Genomic DNA, 7,517 nt, shown 5'->3' on the forward strand with positions numbered 1-7,517 from the left:
CTCCCTCCAGATGACCACAAAGGCTGGGCAGTATTGAAATAAGCAGGGAAAACATCCAACAGTGGGAGGTGAGAAAATCCAAAAGAAAATAAAGAATTCTTCTCTCACTAGAGCTTCTCCTTTCTGGGCTGTCTCTTTCCCTACACACCTTCTTTCCGATTTTCTCTTTCATAGCTAAATATAGCAAGTCAAACATTGATAGAAAGGCTTTCCTGCATCTTTTCATTCCATTTGGAAAAAAATACTATCTATTTCTAACAGTGTTTAGGAGTTTCTCTTCTTGTTCATTTCCAAACATTTGATACCTGGAGTACAGGTGGGGATTTTTATTTTTATTTTTTAAGTTATTCTGGTTAAAATTCTGGGCATATCACTCTTAGAGCTTCTTCACACGGTGCTTTTATCCTGCTATTGAGATAGCTCACTCACAGAAGTTTGAGGGTCCTTTTCATGATGTCGTCAACCTCCAAGACACATCCAGAGGTATTTCCTGGTTATTCCATCTCAAAAAGATCTGGAAATAATGAACTATCTACAAGTCAGATTGTTATGCTATTAAAACAGCCACTAGATGGTGCTGTTTCATTGATCTCTAAGGAACTTTGAAAATTACAAACTTCCCCTCTCAGCAATCATGTGCTTGCCATCTGGGAGCGCACTATAAACATGGAAAGGCTCCACAATAGGAGGATTGCAGGTTCTTTCTTTAGCGTAAAGGCAGCCTTGATCCCCACCCCACCCCGGAATATTGTGTGAACCCCACTTCCCTGATGAGTGAGAATTGTCTTTTCCAAACTGCAGATTGCTGTGTCTTCACATATACACACACCTTCCCCTCTCTTTAGCTGGTGTGTGTGTGTGTGTGTCTGTCTGTCTGTCTGTGTGTCTGTGCACACACAAACGTCATTGTCCCCAAACTCCAATGTATATGTCATTCAAAAATAGAGATTCCCAATTATTTCCCAGTGATTAGCTCCCATCAGCTGACCGTTCTGGGCTATTAGCTAGAAATCTGCCTAAGGTGCTAATCAATCCTTTCATTAATCTGGTACCAGAACAATATACTGGCATCCTTCTTGCAACTCCAGGATAGCCTATGCCTGCAGTCCCCAGTATAGCACTCACAGATGCCACAGCACCCTCACAACCTCCCTTGGTGTCTGCACGACCCATTGGCCCTGTTGATTTTTAGATTTTTTTTTTAAGGTGCAAACAGGATCACTTCAAAGCAAAGTGCTGGCTTCCAGCCATCCACCAGTAGGAGGGGCTGTAGCTCAGTGGTACAGCACCAGCTTTGCATATAGAAAGTCCCAGTTTCAATCCCTGGAACCTCCAGGTAGGGCTGGGAAAGAATCCTGCCCTGGAGAGCCGCTGCCAGTAGGTGGGCTTTTCTACATGAGGGTTTTAACCTGCACCTTTACCAAGGTTTCTGTTTCCAGATTCTTTGCATGATTAAGCTCAGTTCCTTTACACACTTTTTTTCAAGTTTTCTCTCTTTGCCTTTCTATATGTTCCATTACACAATCACTAGGTGGCACTGTGGTAAAGCAGAATTGCGCAAATACATGAGGCTTCTATAACACCACTGAGAAAAATACCAGACTTTCCTCATTAGGAAAAAACCCATGATAATGGTTGGAAAGCATGGGAGAGGCTCTGGAGGATGATGACATCATGTAAAGGACCTGCAAACTATCATGAGTGAGGAATCATGAACGCACAATAAAAGCTTCATGTAGAGTGCCTCAGTGTCAACAATACTGGATTAGCTGGACCAAGGGCCTGACTCGGTATAAGGCAGCTTCCTATGTTCTTGTCTTTATTTTCCTGGAATGCCTCTGGGCCCTGTGTCGGGTGATAAATGCCTGGAAGATACTGAAGCTGAAGCTCAAATATTTTGGCCACCTAATGCGAAGAGAAAACTCTCTGGAAAAGATCCTGATGCTGGGAAAGACTGAAGGCAAAAGGAGAAGGGGACGGCAGAGGATGAGATGGCTAGATAGCATCACCGATGCAATGAATATGAACTTGAGCACACTCCGGGAGAGAGCGTAGGACAGGAAGGCCTGGCGTGCTATGGTCCACGGGGTCACGAAGAGCCGGACACGACTGAACGACTGAACAACAACAATAAAATGCCTGGAAAAAAGGGAGAAAAAGCATCATCATGTTGCCTTCTGTGAAATTGGTGTTTTGTTGTGATGTTTAGAGTTCTGCCTGCATTCATGCCACCTGTTCAACTATTCAACCTGTACATTTGTAAATAAACAGTTGATCACAAAATACCCTGGAACTTCCTATCGCTTGAGGAATTGGAGAGTGTGAACAATTGCCTCATCTGATGCTTCCCACTGAGCCCTATCTGAAATCAAGTTTTGAAGAGGAGGAATAAAGTTGGATGTTTATTAACTTGTGTGCTTGGTTAATCTGAAGTAGTGTTTTTCTCTTGTTTCTTTGGTTGCACCCATACCAGAGGCCTTTAGTACTATTTTTTAAAGAAAAGAAAAAAATTAATGCGAAGAAATCAGTTATTAATGCCTTCCCCCTGCTCCACACACCTCTTTGCAGGAAACAGGAGCTGACTATAAAAGGGGCAATTCATCACTAATTCCCCAGCCACAGAAAGCAATAAAATGCACCAGACCTGCAAACAGGAAGCTTTTGATAAAAGACACATTAGCCCTTACTAACCTTCATATAGTGCTTTGCCTGTCCACACCGGACTGACTGGCATTGCAACTGCATTTTAAATCAAAGGAATTGCCACAAATCAGGTCTGAAAAAGCATAACACAGAAAACACTAAAACGCAACGATTTTGCAACATCTGGATTCTGCATTAAAAAAATGAATGAAGAAAGGAAGAGTATTCCTGAGAAAAGGGCTAGTATGGAAGCAAACTGGCAATCTTTCACTTCTCTTCTCACTTCCTTTCTCCTTCAGAACTTTCTTTCCCCTGCTTTGTACTAGACAAAAATCCTCCGCCTGCTTTTCAGAGCTAATCCTAGAGCAGCCCCCCACCCTTATCCTTCCAGTCTATAGAGGATTGTGGACTATTTTTAACCACATAGCTTAACACAGTAAGAGGCTTTAATTACAAGATAAAAGTGTGTGATTATCCAAGGGTGCTGGCTTCTTTTTTTAAAGGAAAAGAAAGGAGGTTCTTTAAAGAGCAGTGCATTGTGGGGTAGGTGTACCTAAGATATAAAAGCTTCTTCTTTTGCCTAGGTTGCTAGTAATTACATGATGCAGCATCTAGGAGTGACACAGGGGTTCTTCCTATTATGGAAATATAAATCCTCCAAAGGAAAAAAAAAAGTTAGCAATGCAAGTGACCTGTAACTTACAGAAAGGAGTCTGCTACAATTATATTGGGAACCCAAAAGAATGCCTTTACACCTGATCCTAACTCTTGCTCTTTTGTTGGCCAAGGTCCCCCCTGCAGTCTGCAATACCATCTGTTTTTTTAGAGCCATCCAGTGGCTTAAAGGTGCATTGAAAAATGAGCAAATGTGAATGGTAGTGGGGTGAGAATTTCAAAGTGGATTAACTAGTATGACATTCCATGCCTTGATTTTTAAAAAATATGCAGTTACAGTTGTTAGATTGCAATGTCTTAGATGACAATCTTGGGCCCCAACCCAAAGACAGTCGTACTGAAATCTCATTGATTTCAATTTCAAAAGTCACAACTAACAAGTCCCATTAATACCAATGAGATTTAAATGTGCCCAATTTTCCCTAAATCAGAGCTGTCTAGTCTAATTTTATCATGTTTACTCAGAGGCGGGTTCCAGTAACTTCAGCGGGACTCACGCCAAATTATCAAGTTTAGGGTTGCAAAGTGAGTCATTGTCTCATTTAGACACAACAACAACAACATAATCCATTGTAACTGGATGAGAGGCCCACAGCGTTCAGCATCCCTGTACTCCTGGAGAGACGAATCAGGAGAATAACCCCTTCCCGTACTCTGGCCAGTGACAGCAATCCACATGATGTCACTATTACGTATTATCATTGGTTAGAACATTGGCTGTTTGTCCTGGTTTTTCTCATTGGATGCGATAAATGGATGAACATTTGATACAGACAAGCCAGCCTGAGGCAGTTTCAGAGTGACTGTGACACAAGGGTGGCCCTGTGTGAATCACCCCAAAAGAGGAAATGCATTAGCGAGAAAAGGGAGCAGCAATCTGCATAAAATGTGCATGTCCTAATTTATATGGATCAATGCAAATTTAGACATTATTATTACCGTGTAAATAGAAATGCAATACTTCTCACTATACTGTGGAAGACTGTGACCAGGTGACCTGTGTGCCTGCCTGTTCATTTCAGGTGCTAACTTCTGAGGAGCAATAGCTCTTATAGTTCTTCACCTTTAAATGGAAATTGGACAGGACAGCCCTTCAGACAGAGGATGGTCCTCTGTAAAAGAGGGCACATGGCCACCCTGTGTGTCACCCTCAGAGCCCCAGTATGGCCTGTCACTGACACTTGCCCTGGGTCCATAATTTCCCCCCCAATCACCTCCACTCAAAACTGGGTAGCAGAATCTGGGAGCCACCATTTTAATCTCCCACAACCCCCCCCCCCGCTGTATGGTCACTCCCATCCACATGGTGCTGACCTCTGATCTGGACTAGCCCTTCAAAGGGTAAGCTTAACCAATCCTTAATAGCTTCATGACAATCATTGACAGGAACACAGGAAGAATGGGACGGCTCATGGCCCTTTTGGCTTTTTGCAGATTTTCAGAACAGAGAGGTGTATTTGGTATTAGACCATTGGTATTAGACCATTAGACCATATTTGGTATTAGACCATTTTCAGAACAGAGAGATTTGGTATTAGACCATTCCCCGCCCATGCAGAAATGCCACTGGTGCCTATATGCTATCATGGGGTTCACTACATTGGGATAGTAGTATTGCTGCATCAATGCTACACATCAGGATGGTCTTTTCCTTTGAAAAAGTGAGAATTTGCCAAACTGCCAGTTGCCCTGGGCTTCTTGGGCTCCCCCATCCCATATCTCTGTGTTACTGGTATTTCTCAGGTCCCAGATTAGTTTGTTTGCCTAGTGTGGGAGAAGAAGACAGCACCATCATGATGTGGTTGCTAGGCAACCTTGTGGTAATTCCTCCCTTCCCTCTTGCAGATCCAGGAATATGGAAATGCCAGAAAAGCAAAAGCAACTCTTGCGCGCTGAGGAAAGGGGGAGCAAAAACTGCTGTGGGAGAGATGGGGGGGTAGAATTTGTCAGCAGAGCCGAGTCAGCACTATCCGAGGCACTCCAATGGGCTTGGTCATCTTTATAAAGGACCCTTCAAGACCTCTCTGAGTGCCACTTTCAAAATAGGCCTTACCAAATGCAACTCCCATTCATTTCCATTATCTACAGCTGAGCGATCACAGCCTAATACAAATTTACTGAGAACATTTACCGCCAATATACATGTTCCCACCACAAATTGGAATTAGTGACAATGGAGCCACATTTTCCCTAACAAAACTGAGGAAGATTAATCTTAATTCAAATCCACTTTTGCTAAATGCTTAGTTATGAAACAGAATTTCTCTTCCTGTTTTCATCTTAAATAGAATGAAAAATTTGGTGATTAGAAGATAAATCACCATTTTATTTCTATTGCATTCTTTCCTTTCAACTTCTCTTTGGGGACTGTTCCCCTTGTATTTTCCAAAAGAGGGTGGTTTAGCATATTTTAGCTTTTAATTGGCTGCAGAATTACAATGTGTTGATTGCTGCCAGATGTCCTATAGAAGCCTAGATGAATTTCAGTTGCCTCCTAACAATGCCTTTCATGCTAAAACATATGCAAAACAGAGTTTGCCATTTACATTGCTATACGTAGCTACTCAAATGTAATCCCATTGAGGTCAGTAGGACTTATTCTCAGGGAACCATATATACCAACCTTCCCCAACCTGGTGCCCTCCAGATGTGTTGGCCTGCAATTCCCATTATTCCCGGACAGCATGGTGGCCATGCCAGCTGGAAATGATAGGGGTTGCAGTCCAACACATCTGGAGGGTGCCAGGTGGGGGAAAGATGGTGTATAGGATTACAGCCTTAACTGTCTTGGTCCCTCTGAAGTTCCAGGTGTGCACACAATCTGACTGGGGAATGTACTTATTTATTTCTGAAATTTATACCCCCTCTCTACAAGAGCTAATCAGCATCCCCAAAGTGGCTTGCAAAAGAGGGGGGAAATGCAAATAGTACAAAAACATCTACAATAACAATAAAACAACAACACAGCGCAAGGTAAAATTTCCCTCAATAAAACTCACAGCAACTTAGGGCACAATCCTATGTATATTTAGGCAGAAGAAAAAGTCCTACAAATCCCAGCATTCCCAATCCCAATGCTGGGAGTTGTAGGACTTTTTTCTGTTGAAACATGCATAGGATTGCTTCCTTAAAATCTGTAAAAGTTTGCAAAGCAGAAAAGGCTGGCCCCCCTCTCCCACCACAGGGAAGGGATTCCGCTCCAAAAGTTTTGCTGCTGGTTGCTTGCTACCCACCTTTAACTGTGATGCTGGGGGAACCTCAGATGAAGAGCTCAACTCATGAGCAGATGGATATGTGAAAAGATGGTCCAGCAGATACCTGGGACTGAACCATGCAGGGCTTTAAAGGTAAGCACTGACACTTGAACTGAAAACAAAACAGAAACAGGTTTGGGTGAAATATATCCATTATATGAGACACGTGCCAATAGGGTTGATATATTTTTGGCTGGCCCTGCTCCTGTTCCTTGAACACAAGGGTCGGCATCCTTTTTGCCCCCAAGGGACACATATGGCTTTGGGTGGGTGGTCAGGTGGCCACATTTATTTATTTATTTATTGCATTTATACCCCGCCTTTCTCCCTCTCGCAAGGAACTCAAGGCGGCTTACATTATCCTCCTCCTCACCGTTGTATCCTCACAACAACAACCCTGTGAGGTGGGTTGGGCTGAGAGTCTGTGACTGGCCCAAAGTCACCCAGTGAGCTTCCATGGCCAAGTGGGGACTAGAACCCGGATCTCCCGGCTCCCAGTCCGTCACTCTCACCACTACACTACACATGTCAGGGGGTGTGGCTGGAGCTGGGGTGGTGGGTAGTGCTAGGGTTGGCATCACCCTCATTCATTCACACACACTCACACTCACATGTACACTCATGGTGAAGATGCGCACAGGAAGGGGAGGGGGTGTAGCTCAGTGGTAGAGCACCTGCTTGGCATGCAGAAAGTCCCAGGTTCAATCCCTGGCTTCTCCAGGTAAGAAGAATTCCTGCCTGAAACTCTGAAGAGCTGGGAATATGTCAAGCATATGCCACTCAGTGTTGACAGTACTGGGCTAGATGGACCCATGGCCTGACTCAGTATAAGGCAGCTTCCTGTGTCCCTAAAGGGAGAATTAACAGCTGTTTCGCAGGTTGGCTGAAAGGCAATTTGCAGGGGGGGGGGAGTCATTCAGCTAAAGAGGAGGGCTAATTCAGCAG

The 7,517-nt window shown here is 43.7% G+C and overlaps 1 non-coding gene across 1 annotated transcript; it reads left to right on the top strand.

Moving 5' to 3' along the window:
* Positions 1-7,220: 7,220 nt before the first annotated feature.
* On the top strand, positions 7,221-7,292 carry TRNAA-GGC (transfer RNA alanine (anticodon GGC)). Its single transcript has one exon. It is a non-coding gene; the product is annotated as a tRNA-Ala (tRNA).
* Positions 7,293-7,517: the final 225 nt, after the last annotated feature.

This window comes from Heloderma suspectum, chromosome 3 (assembly GCF_057233095.1).
Source record: "Heloderma suspectum isolate Gila_16-S chromosome 3, 16-S_ref, whole genome shotgun sequence".
Classification (NCBI taxonomy): Eukaryota; Metazoa; Chordata; class Lepidosauria; order Squamata; family Helodermatidae; genus Heloderma; species Heloderma suspectum.